This window comes from Centrocercus urophasianus, unplaced genomic scaffold, assembly GCF_019232065.1.
Source record: "Centrocercus urophasianus isolate 14NV4802_14NV808 unplaced genomic scaffold, USGS_Curo_1.0 seq_10, whole genome shotgun sequence".
NCBI classification, from domain to species: Eukaryota; Metazoa; Chordata; class Aves; order Galliformes; family Phasianidae; genus Centrocercus; species Centrocercus urophasianus.
The window spans coordinates 79,350,116-79,369,669 of NW_024884142.1; the positions used below are offsets into that span (position 1 = coordinate 79,350,116).

Genomic DNA, 19,554 nt, shown 5'->3' on the forward strand with positions numbered 1-19,554 from the left:
TCCTTTCCTTTCCTTTCCTTTCCTTTCCTTTCCTTTCCTTTCCTTTCCTTTCTTCTCATGCAAAGAAATAAGAAGAACCAGAAATATTGAGAATAATTTTGATCTTGCCAGAAAGGCAATTCATGTTCTGGGCTAAAGTTACTTAAATTTGGCTAAGGGTAAGGAACAGTGATCCAGACGGAATGAAAAGTGACTGAGGGATTCACAATGGAGAGGACTTGGGGCATTCCACTGGAAGGCAGACAAAGCTCAGGCATCTGTATGTGCTCAAAGCCTGAGTATCCTTGCATTGTTTTTACCTCATTGTTTGCAGGTGTCTTCACATAACAGCAGGCAAAGAGATTTGTGCTAACAACCCACGTATTCACTGAAGGCAATAAAATCTTCCATTGTGTAGATAGATGCCTGTGAAGTAGAACTTTCCCAGTTTTCTGACACACCATACCATGCTTTCACTCTGGACAAATTTTAACAGCCTAAGGTATAGCAGCCTTTATCACTGGACTGTGATTTGCTATTTAAAACTGGTATGACCCAGTTGCATTGCTCTTTTTATAGTTGGAAATAAAAAATCATTAAAAAACACACAAGACTTGAGCTTCATGCAGTTCTACATTATATTTGGAATGTGCATTCTGAGAAATACTGGCCTATATTAATAATCTGCCTAATATTTTCTTTCATTTATTCTTTAATATTTTCTTTCATTTAGAAAGAAAGGTATTTACAATGCTTTCACTGTGGTAAAAGCCTTCAATAAATTTGCACTTAAAATGTATGTTATTTGGTTGACACTCCATTGACATTAAGAAGCACTGGAAGAAGGTGATAAGCACTGTATTTCCATGTCGTTTGATGACGTATGGGTCCAGAACATGTTGAGACCTGAAATGATTTGTGGTGTTCTTTTATACGGTCCTTCCTTTTCTACTGTTGGAAAACCTGTTGGAATGTTCATCAGTAATGATGGAATTTTGCTGTTCAATAACGTTGCCTGGAGCCTGTCTTACTGCCTGCTGAAATCAATGGAAACAAATGCATCAATCTCATGGAAATTTCTTTGCAGTTCTGATATTATTCTCACCACTGTGTTCTTTCTTGTTAGGTTATTTGGAATATAGCAGGAACTAGTGATATCTGTGCTGTGATAAACTCCTCTAAGCACATGCACTGTTAAGTGTTGCCCACTTAGATACAACTTCGAGCTTCATTACAGTGAATGGAGCATAGGAGTGCAGTGACTTAACAATGTATGATGAAAATACTAAAAAGATAGTATTTTTTTATTTCTACTTAGAGTATACCATATAGTGTCTCCTTTGGAGGAACAGTTTAGTAATTATCATCTTGCCACCATTTCCTCAGAGTGACTAGATTACCAACAGGTTATGGGGTATCCTGAGCCAGTGAATTTAAACCTTGTTATCATTTATAGTTTCCCTCTCTGTCCTATAATATACCTTCCCATTAGTTAAAAGTGCCATTCCAGGAAATTGCCTGCAAGTGTATGTTTTGATGTGCGAAGGAAAGAAAGCCGTTGCCTTATTCCATTCTAATAGTAGCAGGTGCTTAATAAGAAAGTAGGTATGTCCTTCGTTACCTGTCAATTCTTTCCCATTTATCTTTCAGTGGTATAGCATCTTCAGATAGTTCATGCAGACCACTGCATCTCATCATTTTACAGGAAGTCTGCAATGAGGTAATAGAGAGAGAGAAGGAATGGCAATAAATTTCCTGGTTACAACTTCCTAGTGGTGCTAGTTGCTGAATTTTATTAGACATGCTGGAATATTAGCCATATTAATTAATCATGGCTAAGTGGAAAGACATTTGCCTGTTATCCTCAGGACTAGTAGTTGCGCTAAGGTTTTTTGTGTCATTTCTTTTCCAGAAAGGATAACTTCTTCTGTTCTGGAATAGAAGAATTAACAGTCCCCAAAGTCATGTATACTTTGAACATCCCTAAAATACCTCAGTAGTTTTGATTCAAGGTTTAAGAGCTTTACTTGCTTCTGTTCCATGTTTATTGAATTTGGAAATTCATATACGTCTAGTAAAACAATAGCACAAGTAGACAGGTTTGATCTCAGCCTTCAGTATATTTTCTCTTACTCTGTATTTTTCTGCTTTTTCCGCCTTTTTCTGCTTCTGTGAATTCAGGAAGAAAAATGTTTCTAGGTAAATGTTTTCAGGTAGAAAAATATTTCTACATAAAGTACTTTTAATCCAGAATGAATGAGATTCTTGGGGGAAAGAAATTTGGCAGTTCTGGATAAATTAGGAAGAGCATAACGCCATTGATGAATAATTCCTTGCAGACAAAGCATAAAATATCATCAGAAGTGGGATTGTTTTACAGTAGGACGAGAGGAGGTCAAAGGATGATTATCACCACTTCTATGAAGAGAGGCTGAGGGAGCTGGTCTTGTTAAACTTACGGAAGAGAAAGTTCTGTAAGGTCTTCAGAAGGAGTGAAGTGACCTTCCAGAAACTAAATGCAGCTCTTAAACAAGATGGAAACCAACACATTATGTGATCTGATAGTTAAAGGGCAAGGGGAAAAATTTTCAAACTGAAAGAGGGGTGATTTAATTAGATAATAGGAGAAAATTCTTCAGAGTGAGGGTGGTGAACAAGAGGAACATGCTGCCCAGAAAAGCTGTGGATTCCCCATTCCCGAAGTGTTCATGGCTGAGTCAGGTGGGGCCCTGGGCAACCTGACCTGGTGAATGGCAATCCTGCTCATAGCAGAGGACTTGAACTTGATCATGGGTGTCAAACTTTTTTTTGGCTTGCCTGGGCCTCACTGCATGAACAGGGTTTGTCTTGATTAATTGTTATTCTTTGTTGAATCTTGCTAATTGAAAAAGTGATCTACAAATTCATCTTTATTCTCATGTGACTTTTTATGAACAGTTCACTTTTTCTCTTGTTTCCCCTATTAAAAGCAGAGAAAGCCCACACCTGGGCAAAGGGTTACTCCAGCGATTGTTAGGATTAATGGGGTTCTGGAGAGTTGACCAGGATTAGTTGTCCTGGTTTAAGGTGTCTGTTTTTTGCATAGTCTAACGATTCAACATCTTTATTTTCAAGGGTAATTCTGTTGGATTCTGATCTCAGAGTGCCTCCTATTCTTCCACTTGACTTCACTTCAGCTGAAAAATAGATCACATATCTTAGTAAAAAGTCTGGTCAGAGATGTTGTGCTACTTCACTTTTAACTGGATTTTAATTTGACAAATGTATATTTAGATAGCCTATATCATCTGACTGATGCACAAAACATATATTCCTCTATAGAGACCATGTGTCTGCTGCACCCTTCCCATCCCATTTATGCACTTCTACAGATACTGCTGGCTATTCAAAGGATATCTATATAAAAATGATGACAACAGATTTTTTTTTTTAATAACCAGAACATGGCATGACTGGAGCAAATCAAGAATGCTTCAAAGCCTGTGTGCCAGACCTCCTTGACAAGAGCAGGTGGTTGAAGAGTCAACAATATGACATAAGTGCTTTGAGTGTGATCTGAATGAGCACAATTGATTCACTACCTCATGATATCCATACACTTTATGGGGGCCTTTATTTCAATGAATGACACATTGTGGCATAAATCAGCAGCACAGAGAGATGTTTCTACTAGTGCTGATCAATGAGATACACCATTTATGCATGATATGCAGTTCTGTACTCACTCAAGACTTGTTACAGATGCTGTAACAGATGCTGTTGTTAAAGATGTTACCTTCTTCAATGGTGATATTTAGGAATATGTTTTGATGTAAGGGATTCAAAAGTACTTTTTTTTTTTTTTTTTTTTTTTCATAAAATTAAATTGCACCTTGAGAATCCTGATTTTCAGTTGCATACTGTATGATAAAATCACCAAAATGTCTCAGAAAAATTGTGACATGAATAGCCCGTATATTCATAGGCAGCTAGAACACAGCATGCAGAGAGGGAATAGCTAATAATTTGACAGGAGGAAATTATGACAAAGTGAACTAACTTCCTGCTATAACAAGGTAACAAGTTCACAAATACGGGGGACACACTGCTCCAGTATTACTTATGACTTGGCACTCTCTTGAATGATATTCTCATAGGAAAGCTAAAGAAACAATCTTGTTCAATCTTCAGAGTAAATGTGAAGCTGAATGAAAAGTGAATCTCGGAGAATATTTGCCTAACTTATTGTTTAATTGAATGTATTGCAAATTTTCTATTGGGAGTTGATCTTGATTAAATGCTTTTAAATATTCTCATGGATTATCTGGATGAGAGAATAATATGATATGCAATAAATTTGCATATGACAGGAGATGGGGGATTCTGAACATGTGGGAAGCAGAATTAGAATCCCAAATGGTCTTGACAAATTGGAGAGATCTCTGAAAAAAAAACAACAACAACAGGATTAAGTCCAGTAGGGACAAATGCAAAGTGGTAGGCAGAAATAATTGATTGCACAAATACAGGATAGGGTAACACATGGATGTCCAACTTTCTGGCTTGCCTAGGCCCCACTGTGTGAACAGGATTTGCCTTGAGCTGCTTATATATAGGGCACTCCTAAAATAATGCCTCCTAATTATTTCCATGGAAGCTATAACAGATACAGTGAGCACAGTTTCTCTGTTTGAGAGAGCAAATTCTTAGCTACAAAACACTTTTCAACATAGTCACCACCATTAGCTATGCATTTTTTCCAATTATAAACAAGAGCCCACATGCCATCCATACTCATCAAAACCTGCACCACTGAAGGTGATCCACACTTACTTTCATCACTGCTGAAACGTGCCACCCATGGCCTCATGGTGCTCACATCCACTGTTTGGTGTCTATAAAAGTTCACCAAATGTCAATGAATGTCAATATTTTCCACATGGAAGAATTCAATGTCATACCTTTTCTTCCATGGCTTCCATGTCAGATGCCATTTTGTCAGACTGCCTCTCTGCTGCCATTTATCACATGGCAACAAAATATAATGGGATATTGTCAGGATGGTTCAGCCTCTACTGTATGACCAACATCCACATCTGATATCACGGGCCAACATAATGAAATAGGAGACATTACTTTTGGAGCAGTCCTCAAAAAATATACAGTATAGCTGATGTATATAAGTAATGAAACTTATTTTAACTGGTAATAGTTTTACAAAAGCATTTAAACGAAAAGAGAGCAACAAAACCCATAAAACCAGAGGGATATTTGACCTTGTTTTTGTGAAACTGGTTCAGTCAGGTACAATGGCAGTGGCTGCAATTCTTTGCGAGCTCTCAAGGAGTTCATCAGAGATTTTTTGATGAAATTTTACTCTTCGCTTCATCCTTCAAAATAGTTGTTCACAAATGTACACAGTATGAGAAAGCAAGGACATGAATAAGGCATGACTGTGAAGTGAGGGATGTTTTTCTCTGGTAAGAGAGGTTGATGAAAATCTGGTAAAGAGACATGATCAAATTTGCTTTGAATTGATGATTGCAATGTAATGCATTCCATTTGAAAATCTGCAGGATATTTATGTCAACTGAAAAGAAAACCACAAATAAAAAAAAATATATATTATTTTTTCCAGTAATCTTGAAACATAACCTCAAATTCCTTTGTAAGAATGGAAATCCTGGCTGCATGTTTTTTGCTGTTCACAGGGCTGTGTTTAGCCAATGCGTACAATGCATACAATCATTTGCCATAACTTGAGTTAGCACTGCACTGAGCCCTTCCTGTGTTCTTTTTTCAGCCCAGACAGCTCTAATAGCACACTGACTTACTGAATGATGAGTGTATGCCCAGGGCCAGGCTGGGCTGCTCGGTGGGAAAGAGCCTTTCCCACCCTTTCCCACTGTGGAATAGGGGGCAGTTGCAGTGCAAGCTCTGCCAGGCTGCAGGTTGGACATGCCTGGGGTAACACCATAGAGGGCAGTTCTCATTGGGAAAGATCTGGAAATTAAACTAAATCAAATTAAACACAAGTTGATGAATTATTAAAAAGCTAAGTGTCCAACTAGTATGAACACAAAAGCTAGAATGCAGCCTGCAGAATTAATCTTCTGGTGCTTTTGTTGAATAAGGACTCAGCTTGGATCAGGTGGTCAAGCACTTTGGCTGTATCACTGTGGTAAGGAGAACTTGTCAAAATTTGAGTTATTATGCTCTCAAAAAAAGACGGAAGGGTAAGGGCAATAGTTAAGATGTAAAAAACAAAACCCACCCTGTTGTAAAGAGGGAGTAATATATCCTCTGTGGCCATGGCAGACATGTTAAGAAACAATAAGTTGAGTTACCCTAGAGAGTCAGAATAGTTATTAGGAAAACCTTTCTAAACATAAACATAGTGAAACCTGGGGATACAGTGAAGTCACTATCATTAAGAATGTACATCTGTCATAAGGGAGACAAATATTGATTCTGCCTGAGGACAAACCAGAAGACCTTTTCATGTCTCTTGCAGATCTACTCTACATAATTTTATATCAAGACAGGAATAGGTTTTGCAATCTTTTCTTATCTTGAATAGCGCCTAATTCCATGAGGAGGGTTATTGTGTTACAGGAAATATTCTTAGCAAGAGCAATGCTAACCTGCATTAAGGGCTACATTAGGGGAAGTTGTTTGACGTTCTTGCTGTGTTCATTCTTTTGCTGAATTTAAATCAACTTGTACCTGGAAGTATTTTAACATCAGTATTTCAGGTTAGTACAAGTATAGTAAAAGAAATTAAAACTTCTGAAATGAGTTGAATGTGAATATTCGGTAAAATCAAATCTTGCTCAGTGGCCTATGGAAAATTTTGGAAAAAAAAAGGACCGACTCTTGCCATATTAATACATACTCCTGCTGTGTCTGGCTGCATCAGCCTCAGAAGCAGGTGGCTATAAGAGACACTTGCAGAGCACTGCATACTTTGGCATTGTGCATTGTGCCTATGACCTGAAGCTCAGTATCCTTCCCAGCATAATGGTAGAAATTAGTTGCACAAAGTGAACACTTGCTTTTTACCATCTGGGCTATGTCATACGTTATTCTCTCAGGATATCTTTTGTGCAATGTAAATGGAGAGACCAAGAGGCCAAGGAGCAAATTGTACAAATTCTATTCCTGTGCCTACCCAGAAATCTCTCTTTTGGAAGGGACTTGATGTTCTGAAGTGTTACATGTGAACTGCTCTCATTTTCTCATCTGTTTAGGCCAGGAATTAAATGCTTCAAGGAAGCAGTGGTACAGAAATATTTGCCCTATACAGAAATATAAGTATTTCTGAATATGTAGCATTTAGGGGAACGCTTCAGACCTCTCTGCTCCTTTATATTTGTGGTAAGTCTTTTGTATGCTGCTTCCTTCCAGTTTTATGCACCACATGGTACCAAATTACTGTAGCAGAGATTGGGAAACCTCTGTTTAGCAGGTCTGGTTTATGGTTATGCTAAAAATAGAGGTGAAATGTGTAACTCATTTCAAGAGCAATTTCTTCACTGAGATCACAGGATCATTTGAAGCTGTCCAAACACTTAGAGTGAGTGTCCAGATAGTTTGGATTTTTTTTCAAGAATTTTGGAAGTGGGACAGCTTACTCACTGTAGATGATTCATATCTTTATGTTCTAGTTTGAAGTGTTTCACCACAGTGCAATCACAACTCCAACGATGCCAGGTGATCATCAGACAGTACTTATACTTAGAGGATGATTTGATCTTTTCCAGCTTTCCAGAATTTTTATAACTTATTGGCATCTCCCCCATGCACAAACAATTTAGATTGAAGAAAAAGCAAAAGGAAACTCTTTACAAAGAAATTAATATATTGAGTTCCTCAATAGACAAAGCTCTTGAAGCCAAAGCTCTGAAGACTAAAGCATAGAGAACCTATCCTTCTCATGGTCTCTTAAAGCACTTTTCCATATTCTTTTTGTAAAGGTTTTATCTTTTGCAGTTTTAAATCTTTTTGTCTAGACAGCAGTAAGTAACTGGCATACCTTTCGGTCAAGAATGGTGTGGTTAAATCTTTCAGATAAATATAGCTGGATATTTAAATACAAAAATAAATGTCTAAAGCTCTACTTATTAGTAGCATCTGTCTCGTGCTTGATGTGTACTTCTCAGAAATATTCTAATACCTACAGAGGCTATATTTAAGCAACCTTGCCTCTGCTTTGGTGATCACATGTCACGCCATGCCTATATTGTTGATTTTGTTGCTAAGCCCCACTGTGAGTTCTGGTTTCCAGTGTTTCAGGTTACATGTTTAAATCTGGCCTTCCAACTGTTTCACACTATCCTGCATGTCCTCGTCTACCGAAGCTGATACTCTGGAGGCCCTCTCTTTCCACACTGGTCCACACTGGCATGAAAAATTGAGTGGAAGGAGGAGTTAGGATTACAGATTTTTTGTTTATGATAGTTATTGACTTTCCACTTCGGAAATATCACTAAGAGGAAGCCTTAGGAATCATATATTGGAAGTATGTGGTCAGCAGATAGGCCTCTGCCGCCTTCCCCCATTTCTGGAGAATTTCATGAGCTTCCAAGGGAAAAAAAAAAAAAAGGAAAAAAACCCTGAAAAGTGTGAACCTGAGAGAATCAAAGCTGAGAAACTGAAGAAGACTAGGTGGAAAAACTCTATAATTATTTTCTATAAGCTGTCTATTTGATGCTTTTCTTTAGGACAGATAAAGAAAAAATCGATCTTATTCACTCATCTTTGGAGGATTACATTTAGGTCCATTTGCGTTGTTGGAAGAGAGCTCTGTACACCTGTGAAGTTTCAAGTAACTTACAATGTAAAGCGGTCAGTGACTTACGTGAGACTTGGGCTAACCCAGTTAAATTCTGTGCATGATGACACATCAGTCAGCATGCGGGGGCTTAATTTGTGCAAGTAGAAACCCCCTGTGTGCTGTGTTGTGGAAATTACTGTTCTGTGCCAAGAAATTTTATGTTACTCCATCAGGCACAACTCCATTTCTCTGACTCTCTCTGAATGTTTTCTGCATGTGCTATGGGTAGTTAGTGTTTCATCAGTGAAATAACTCTAGGCTCTATCTAAGTGTCTTGATGCATTGTACATTTTTTGGGCAACATGTAATTACTGCTTTGATTAGAGCAGCCACTGTTGTTTGTTTTTATATTTAGAGCAAAGAAACACAAACATCCTTACCATCAAGAAGGCTAGGCGGGGCAGTACTGAAGGTAGGTTGTTTTTAATCTCTGTACTGCCTGTATGCTTATGTTCACGTGTGCCTATTTTGCCCTCTGGTTCAGAAAAAGTTGCTGTTTTTTAGGATGGAATAGCTTTTGGGGATAAGGAGAGAAAGAATCCAAGCTGAACAAATCCATATGCTAAGGTTTATTTCACCTTAGAAAAGTGATTTTGATTTTCATAGTCCCACAGGTTCAGTGATCTACACACCAAATGGAGCCGGTTGGTTTTGATTTACAGATTCTACATTGTTTAGGAGATTATAGTCTAATTCTGCTGCTGCTGTGGCTAGTCAGGGCATGAACTGCAGTCATAATGATAGGCACTTTGTTCCTGGATTTTAGCATGCCAGGCAAGGAAGTCACTTCAAAGTAAAGCTGAAACACGTGAAAGATGGGATTGCGGGGGAGAGCTGTAGGAGGTGGAAATTAGATTGGTTTATTAAAGAGTATCACACTCTGATGAATCAATGAATTTAGGCAAAAATTAAAAGGATGGGATAGGGTGAAAGTGATACAAATTGCTCTTGTTACTACAGTTGATATGAAAAAGCAAATATAAGAAAAAGATAACTGGAAATTTGATGCGTTTTTATGGGGAAATATTTTATTGCCAGTGGTTACTTATTATTTGTATTAGTACTGCGTTCACTGTCTGATTTGAGGTAAGAGGACAGGGAGGAGTCCCCCTTCACTTCTCACTGTGCATGTGTCTAATAAAAGATTCTCTGTCTTCAGTGGATCACAGCTTCCACAGAAGTGGGATAAAGCGAATTCCCACTTACAGAGAGAATTGACAGCAGGAGCTTGACTACTAGACTTTGAAAATGCCATTGAAATTGCTTGATAAAATGTAGTTTATGAATGTGTAAAGCTGCTTGAGGCATTGTGGTTTCATTGACATTTTTCTGTTTTTTTTTTCTTTTCTCTTTTTTCTTTTTTCTTCCCCACCCACCTCCCCCTTTCTTCCTCAAGGCTGGCCTGAGATCTTAAGAGCCACTGTAGTTTAGACCTTTTTATTTTATTAAAATGTGTTTCTTTCTGATTTGATACCTTCAATCACGTCATGTACCATTGCAACACACATGAAGTACAAGAAGCAATCCCTTGGTTAGTACTCTGGTTATTTTTTTTGAAACAAATAATTTATTTGATACATTTTGCCTCTTTCCAGCCAAACACAGTCCTCTTCCCTTTGATATTTGAAATTATTTCCTCAATCATTTCTGGGACTAATTTTTGGGTTGCTGCTTGCTCAAGAGTAGTTTATTGTGTGGTCTACTGACAAAATTTGAGCCGATTAGGCTTGCTAGTTCTTGCTTCTATCTAAAATAGAGAAGCGTCATTGTGAAGGCTCTGTTTCTGACATAATATTTACAATTCTGAACTTAAGAGTTGTTTTCTGTGCATTTTCTTCAATAGTCAATTAAGGTTCTTTGTTCTGGTTTCAGTCAGTAAATTTGCTCATTAAAGCATTTTTATGCGACTGCCTTTTGGTTGAGACATCTGTGGAAAAGAGACAGTGAAAAAGTGGTAACTAAAGGAAAGGTTAATAACTTAAACTAGACACTAAACTTTAAAAGATTTCAATTTGTGAACCATAAAAGCTGCCTTAAACGTAAAATAATTTAAATCTTGATTCATTCATTCATCTTCCCCCTGCAAACAATTCAGGCTGGGGACTACACAGGGATTTTAATGTAATTGTGTGTTTCTGCCCTGATGGATCAGCCCAAGGTTATTTTTTCTCACCTGGATATCTACATCCTATAATAGACTGAGCCCAAGTTTGTTTTAAAACTGGAATATTAATGCGTATTGAGAAAGCCAGATTTCTTAGAGGAAGTTTGATTTAATCTGGAAGCCCAAACACTTCTAAATTGATACATTTATGATGTGGCTGCACACGTGTGCATTCTTTGCCTGCTGATAGTGAGGCACAAGCCATGAAGAAAAGGTTGTTATGACGTTGGCATGGCAGAGCCCACTCTCTCCTCTCCTCTCCTCTACCATGCAGTTTTGGATTCAGGGGTCAGAGAGGTTCAGTGTGGATATTGAATTACAACATTGTTACTATTTTGAAAAGGAAAATGCTTGAATGAAACATTTTTTTCTCCCCTTTTTGAACAGTGGGTATCCCCAGAAGTGAAGTGTACAGATGCAACTGTAGTACCTTTGCCATTGTAGAAGTGTGTGAAAGGCTTTTTAATCTTTTACCTGTTATATGTGATACAATAACATTAATATACATTGAGCAGCCATTTGGGATTTTATGTATCAGAATCTCTGAGTATTTTGAAATTTAATCCTTGTGAAATATTTGACATCCTGAATGGGATAATTGACACAGGGATGCTAATTAGGGGGCTGTAATTCAGAAGGTTGTGATCGTATACTTTATATTGGCGTGTATATTGTCTCCTTGTTGCCTAGACATGTGCCTCGAGAGAAGAGAGCAAGACCCTTGGGAGTTCTGGAAATCAATCTCCTATGTCATACCATTTTTATAATGTTCTAGAAGTACTGGATTTCTACATTTTTCCATTTATTAAGCTAATTGTGCATAAAATATCCAGGCTTTGGAATAGTTTGACTCAGTTCATATTTTCATTTTTAAAACCCTGCAACAAATAGTATCTTTCCCCAAAACTGCGCTTTTCACCTGAAGTGCTTTGCAGTTCTCAGTATTCCTTAAAATCTTAAATTCAATTATTTTTAGCTGAACAGAGTCTTGTTTACCTTCTGCAGGGATTATTCTAGCAACTCCTGAAATGCAAAACCTTCTGTGGCAAGAGAGAAGAGGCAGTCTTCTGTCTACTGCTCTGACCTGACGGACATGCTCTCTCCAAGTATGACTTCATTCAGGTAGTAAGACCAAGAACTGCGTTAAAAAACAGAAAGATTGGCCCTAGGCAGACAGGTGAGCTCATTTTTTTCTTTCTTTTTCTGCTGGCTTTGTGATCACACTGCATGTGTAATCAGACTGTCTGCCTCCCTCCTTCAAATAGATTATTCCCTTAATGGAATTTCAATAAATGCGGCAGCTCTTAGACTTGATTTCTTCATATTTATCTGGCTTTTCAAATTTCTGCATGATAATAAGGCTTAAGTTAGGAACTAAAGCATTCATTTGCTATACTGTAAATGAATACTGGGAATTTTTAGTTAATAGTGCTGTTGCATTGCCTCGCAGTTGCTGACAACATAGTGCTCAAGGTGCAGTCTTATGGAAGTACTGCTTCCACTGTGGAAGACAGTAAAGTGAAGAATGGGCTAAGATCCAATTAAAATTGCTGGAGTCTAACAAAATATAATTACCAAATTTAAAACCACCCCGGGGGTATTGATCTAATTCCTGAAATACGCATAGAAGGATTCTTAATTTTTGTGTGGAATTGAACATTTCTTAGGTCTCCATGTGTGCAACTTATCCAGGAGCTGGCTCTTTTTGCAGTACAGTGTGTCCTGTGATACTCATGTTTGAATATTGCTTTAGCAGTGATTCAGAGTTCCAGCTATTGTTTTACAAACACCAGTTCCTGCCGGGCTAGGGGTTTCCCCTGTCATCCCTTTCCCAAATTATCAGCCAGACCCAGCCCTCTTCAGTTCATAAAATCCAACAGAAGGCCCCATACGCTAGGGTGGCTACAATATACTAATTATGCAATTCCAGATTTGCAGCTACACTGCAGGATAAATAATGGTTATTCATCTTCATATCTGAACCCAAGTGAGGCATCAATGAGGGGAACATTTGTTGCGACACAGATGGTGGCGCTTTGTTAGAGGCTGTGCTTTGGTGCAAGTTCCTCCTTTCATAATCACTGTATCATGCAGTTCTGCAGAGCCCCTCCCCGAAAGAGTCACACTGTCATTTCTATGTTTTACTTGAGAAAAAAAAATGCAGATGGACTTAAAATTGAAATGATGTACAAAAATCTGGGGAAGACTCTTTGCCGTTTAAACATAGATGGACGGTATAGGTGGACAGAGACAATGTGTCTTGGGAACAAGACATCAAGTGGATTGCTCTACTGCAGCTACAAATTCAGACAGGACAGAGGACTAGAAAGGGCTGAGGATGTCAGTGTTGGAAGCCCGAATGCAAAAATGAGTAAAAAGTAAAAATGGATATGTGACATACAGTCTGTGCCAGTGTTTTAACATCTCATGGCCACCACAGCCACCTAATGGGGCTGGAACCTGCTACTGTCTGATCTGACACTAAGAAGCCTTTCTCCAAATTGAATTTTGTCTTATGGCAGCTCTCATCTGTGCAACATATATACCACTGTGATAGGACTGCTAACGTTATACACTTACGATAAAGTTCATCTCATCAAGGCTGATGAGAATAACCATTGCATGTCTTCAGAAGCATTCTTGACTTAACAGCAATGCCAGCTCTCATATTGTTGCAACCTTCCTTGTATATGGATATATCCAAAAGACTTTTTCAATATTTTTTTTTAGACCTTCATTTACATCTCTTATGAAAGACAGAAGTTATTCATTTACTCTGTGTACATGCATTTCTCTGAGTTAACATTTACACGTATTCCTGTTATCTCTATGTTTTTTTTCCTCATCTCCATGTAGTTATTTAATCATGTGCAAATATGGATTATAACTTCTTTTGAGAAGAAGGTACATGCCCTTTACCTGTCCTGAAAAGCACAGGACACACTGAAGTGTCACAAAATAACAGTACTTATCTTAATATATCCATATAATTGCATCTGTTTCATATGCCCTTAACCTCACATCTAATCATCAGTATAAATTCAATTAATTTACTATTTTAGTTCTATCCTCAGACATGGGTTAAGAGGTAGAATATGCAGACTCTTAGTCTCTCTTGGTATTTTGCTTCATTTGTGATGCTTCAGCATAAGACATACAGATTTTCAATTCTGACAGTAAATCTTTATCAGCTTTTTTTTTTTTTTTGCTGCTTACTATGTATAGGCCCTTAATACAGCATAGAACAATGCTTTATTAAAACAAGCTGTTGTATTAAATGTGTGCTTACTCAGCTGGAAGCTAGTTGACCATTTTTGCTGCTGCTCTCAAGTTCCCAACTGCAGATGGAGTTGGGTTAATGTAACATAACTTTCCCAAGGGCCTACATTAGAATTTGACATGTTCTCTGCTACATATCCTCATCTTCCAAATTAACTTGAGGACAAATGGGAATTGTTTATTTGATACTTCTCTGAGACACAATGTTTTTGTTTCTCACAGAAGTCTCTGCCTTATATTTTGAATAAACCTGATTCCCTAAGAAGCTGATTAACACAGACAAAATAATGCTCTATGTGGAAAAAGGTTAAAGGCACACTTCGGTATGCAACATAATGAGGAACAAATCTTTTTTCAATTTTAGTATTTCAGCAGAAAAAAAAGAAGACTATGAGAGATAGTGTGTATGCTTCATCTTTGATTCAGTATCATCCCAGCCTTCTCTGGGCATTTGGCATTCAGTTATGGACACAGAATCACAGAAAGCCTGAACAACAATAGCAGCAGTGTGGAAATCAATCCATGTACCCATGTTACTGAGTGGTTCCAGAAGATGTGGGAAAGTCTACTGATGGAAAAGTTGATTCATACACTTCTCCCTACCCCAAAGATACAAGAAAGCATCTCCTGTACCCAAGCATATTTGGAATCTGATCACTCAGTATTCCACGTCCTAATGAACAATATTCTTGAGAATATTTTTATCAGGAGAACAAAATGCAATATTCAAGACTAAAGCTCACAAAAATGCAAAGCTAATAACACTATGCAAGTCTTTAACAGAGGTGACTGACAATAGATATCCTTCCTCTCCATTTTCCCTGCAGACAGACAAACACACAAACTAGCACAGGGCTAGTCAAGGGTAAGAAATCATTTTGTGCTGCATATACAAATATGACTCAGTACTGTGTGTTAGAAATAATGAACTGGTTTGCTGAGGATTGAAGTTCAACAGGGATCTTTAGTTGATTGTGTCAGAAGCTGTGCTGGTTCTTGGGCTTCATGTTCTTCATAGGTGAAGGGAGTAGGTGACAGTAGTAGTATCTTTCCCAACCCAAAATTGGGTTAAGGCAAAATAATTTAAGATAATTAAAAAGCAGAAACAGTAGAAAATGACTGCAGGTAGCGTTGCATCCATGGAAATACTAGAACAAGTTTTCTCTTCCCTGCGCTTGAACACTGATCAATAAGCTGCTTTCATTAATCAATGATGGTGATGTTGATGAGGTGATGGTCACTTTTTTGACTTCCCTTCTTTAATCAGAAAAACTCAAAGCACTATTGAAAGTGGTGAAAGGTGTCAGTAACAGCAACATCAAGGGTGACAGAAACCAGCACCACTGTACAATTTTAGTAATGTGGGGAGCAGATGTAACTTGCAACTTCCTAGAAAAGATATTAGGCATAGTAGCAAGAATAATAATAAACCAGTGGAACCCTTACTATTCACTGAGATAAAAACACAGATATGGGTGCCATGGTTTGGTCTGGATTACAGAAGGAAGTTGAAGAATGTGCCTTCAACTCCAGGATCTAACAGGCTGTGAAGGAACAAGATGTGAAAGATATGCGCAAACAACACATGTGACAAATTCCTCTGAGAATGTTATTACTCTCTCTTTTCCATTTCATTTGGAATGAAAAGAGAATCAGACTATTCCGTTGCGTTCACATTTGCTAACTGTTTACCCTTTCTGGTTAATTGCTTTCTATAGTTTAATGGAAAGAAAACCTCAAATACCTTATCTTAAAAGCTTACATTTGCCGTACAAAAGAACTCACAAAGTTCATGCTCAATTGTCCCTTTCAGTGCAAATAAGATCTTTCAGAGATTTGAAGAAAGAAGAGCAAACACCTAAACAGACTCAAAAATGCTACTCATGCTGAGACAGCGTCAGAGAGGAAATGAAGGTTTAACAGTTCAAATACAGAATATTTCTTCTCTTTCTGGGGCAAGACAGACTTGCTCAGAAAACATGGCACTTTGCCAGAGCTGGGAGCCTCCAGGAACTGAAACAGAACAGTACTGGTGACCCTTCACTGCCTTAGACCAGCTGTTGCAGAAAAGGCGAACACTGTTGTGAGCACTGCTACGTGAAAGGGAAGAAACCAGAGTACATGGAAATTGTCACATCAGCATTAGTCTGGGAATGTGTATCTTTGTTGGTGGGAACGTAATGTTTGCAGGGTTTTTTTTCATAATATTTTTTTTACGAGGTACATCTGCAACGATACATTTTTGTTCTAAAATGCTGCCTATATTTGCGCAGTTGGGGGAATTGGCTTCACCCTATGTACTCTAACTAATGGAGAATGTATACTGAGGAAGAATCACAAATAGCAGCTGCAAAATTCTGGAGATCTAAACAGTGTTCAGCCTGACAAGGTGATTTCTCGTTCCCAACTAGATCAGCTCTGGGAACATCTGTGCTATAGCACACAGAGACATGAGCTGAGTAGTAAGGACCAAGTGCAGTGATTCAGCTGGCCTTTGGATATCTGCTCTCTGTACTGGTTGAGATGGAGAGAATGCATTTGGGCTTCCCCTGCCTATATTACGCACAGTCAGTGGGCTGTAGGAAGCCTATCAAGTGATGTTGGCTTGTTGGACAGACCAAAGTTTGGCCTGCCACTTCCCTTGACACCAATGTATTTTTGCCTCTGTATTGATTGGCTGGACAGAAAAAAAAATGAATCAGATGTAGCTAAAAGGAAGTTCATGTCATGCACATTGTGAAGAGGTTCACAGGGCATGTGAGGATGGGGATATTTTAGTCAGATAAGAAAAGGAAGAGACAAATATTCAGTGGAGCACATGTGTTTAAGTTGTGCAGTGCTGATACACAGTGGAAGGCTTCATGGTACCCTTTCAAAACTCACTTCAGTTCCCAGTGTGAAAAGAAAGCAGTATTTGAATACAGAAGAGGCACTCAGCAAGCCTAGAAGGAGCAGCTGTTGAGTCAGATATGGAGAGGGAAAACCAGAAACACTGAAAGCTGAGCTCAAGCAGATGAGAGCCGAACAAAGAAACTGCAGAAGAGAATGCAAAAAGATGCAGCCCCACGGGCTGTCTTAACCTCAGTTTTCTCCTAATCCAGAGTGGCCTAAGGTTGGTTCTACAGTGGAGTGGGAAGTTTTCCTAAAATTTTGTTAGCCTTGTATGAGTATCTGATTCCAATGGTAACTGTCTTCATTTTTAAGTATTAAGTATTCCTTAAGTATTCTTATTTATACCACTGAGGGATTCTGTTTTCAACACACTTTTATAACTAGAAAGTAATAAATATCCAGTCTACTATATAGTTATATTGTAGGGGAGGAAGAGGCAGATGTACTACAAATAATTTTTAAGCATTCCTATCCATGTTGTCTGGACGAAAATGACAGAATGTGGCCTTTCCTGAAACTCTTCTCATCTATACGGACGTAATGCTGCTAACTTGAACACTTTTCCTCCTGTTTTGAAATACATCACATGGGAGGATACTCCCAGTGTTCTTGTCCAAATTGATAGAGCTCTATCCTACCCTGGCAGTCACAAGAGCTCGCTGTATTCTTCTCAGATATGTATTTGCAATTAGTCATCCATACAAGGGGACTGTTTAGGACAAGCCTTTCCCCCAAAGCAGTTAATTCTTCAAAATGAAAATAATCAGATAATGAGTTCATTTCCGATTTCACATTTAATGCCAAACATTTTCGGGTAAACAAGATATGCTGGCAGAGCTCTCTCCTCATTGTATGTTTTTTATTAACTGGGAAACAGACAGTTGATTCTTATCCTCTCTATCAGCTCAAATAAATTACACATATCTTAGAATGGGAGGCTTGTGCAAACTGGCTGGCTGGTTTCAGTGTGGGAGCCCAGCAGCCATGCTATGCACACTGCACTGAGGTCAGCTGCAGCAGGCCCTGCTAGAGAGAACAGAGAGCCTCCGAAAGCCCAGCTTAGGAATCTCTCACTTTTTGATGGAAACTTTTACCACAGTAACTCACATTTTTGCAGCATGAAAATAAGTAGGGCAGCAGACAGCCTGTCTTTGAAAACATTATCATATAAGACAAGTCCAATACCTGAGCTGCTGCATCACTTCTGCTGACAGCCCCGTGGCAGTGAGAGGATGCACCTGAGTAGCATGTGTGTTTCTTCATGGCTCTGTGCTATTCTTAAGCTGACGTGGTCTTCAGCTGCTAGTGATGCACAGGGTAACAGATACTGCTAAGTTTTTGGAGCAAGTTGTTTTAAAAAGTTTGTGTAGAGAGGCAAGAATATAACAGAACATGGGATGAATAAGTGTTAAATACAGTTTTTCCTCCCATGAGCTCCACTTCGACTTGCTGTAGTTTTGCAGACCTGCCAAGGAGAACAGAATTTGGGCCCCTGACGATTTTATAATTAATACCTCTTCTCAGGAAGGAGAAACTGAGAAGAGAGAAATTGGGAAGATTTATTTGGAAATGGTATTTATGTCATGCCATACTTTATATTAAAAGCATTAAAAGAAGTTTAATAAAGATATCCCAAATTTCAGTTAAGAAGCTGAAGCTTTCAAAATCATTCTTAATTTTGAACATTGTAGATTAAAATTCAGACTGTTGTCTCATCTCTCTTGTACAGACAACATTCCTCCTATCTGAGTGTAACAAAAGCTAAAATGTCACTTCATAAACAAGGGAAATCTGTCTTCCCTGTTGATTCTTTATATCGGGGAAACACTGAGGCTTACAGTGCTACCCCTGTCCAAAATGAGAACATAGAAACAATCTCTGAGGGAAAGGGCTCGCAGTCCAAACATAAAACTAAGAGTGAGAAGATGGAGACAGAAAAGAAGGGAGTACAAATGGCAGCGATATCCATCAACACAGCCTCAGTTCAGCACTAATCACGCTGCCATTAATGTCTTAAATGGTTATTGCAGGAAGGAGGATTTCAAGGTAGGATTTGAAAGGAAGTAATTTGGTTGTTTTTATTGGGCTTTATATAAAAAATTAGTGAGAAACATTGTCAGAAGAGTGTTTCTTAAACCACGTTGTTTTCAGGAAGTCATTATTACACCTCAAAAGTCTCAGCTACAGATGTTGAATAAAAAGGAAAAGAAGAACTTATTAAGTTAATTTTTTTGATGTACAAAACCATACCCATGACAGTGGAGGCTGTAGCAGAGGTACATGAGTGCAGCTAGAAAAAGACTTTGACTCTGCAAGCTCTGTACAAATCCTGGCTCTGGCAGTTCCACTGCTCAGCTTCTTGGGATCTGCTGAACAGAAGTTGCCTGGATTTTTGCAGGGGTATAGAGGACAAGGAGTCTGATGT

General features: G+C 38.4%; 1 long non-coding RNA gene across 34 annotated transcripts in view; it reads left to right on the top strand.

Annotated features, from left to right (window-relative positions):
• The window catches only part of LOC122159351, a 369,357-nt gene that overhangs the window by 254,920 nt on the left and 94,883 nt on the right, over window positions 1-19,554 (top strand). For 30 of the 34 annotated variants that reach the window (XR_006168484.1, XR_006168510.1, XR_006168512.1 and 27 more), the window contains 2 exons: window positions 9,150-9,206; window positions 11,964-12,135. This is a non-coding gene — a long non-coding RNA (uncharacterized LOC122159351). Of the gene's footprint in view, window positions 1-9,149; window positions 9,207-10,190; window positions 10,326-11,963; window positions 12,136-19,554 lie in introns of all 34 variants that reach the window. The other 4 variants (XR_006168458.1, XR_006168462.1, XR_006168460.1 and 1 more) reach the window with 2 other exon arrangements.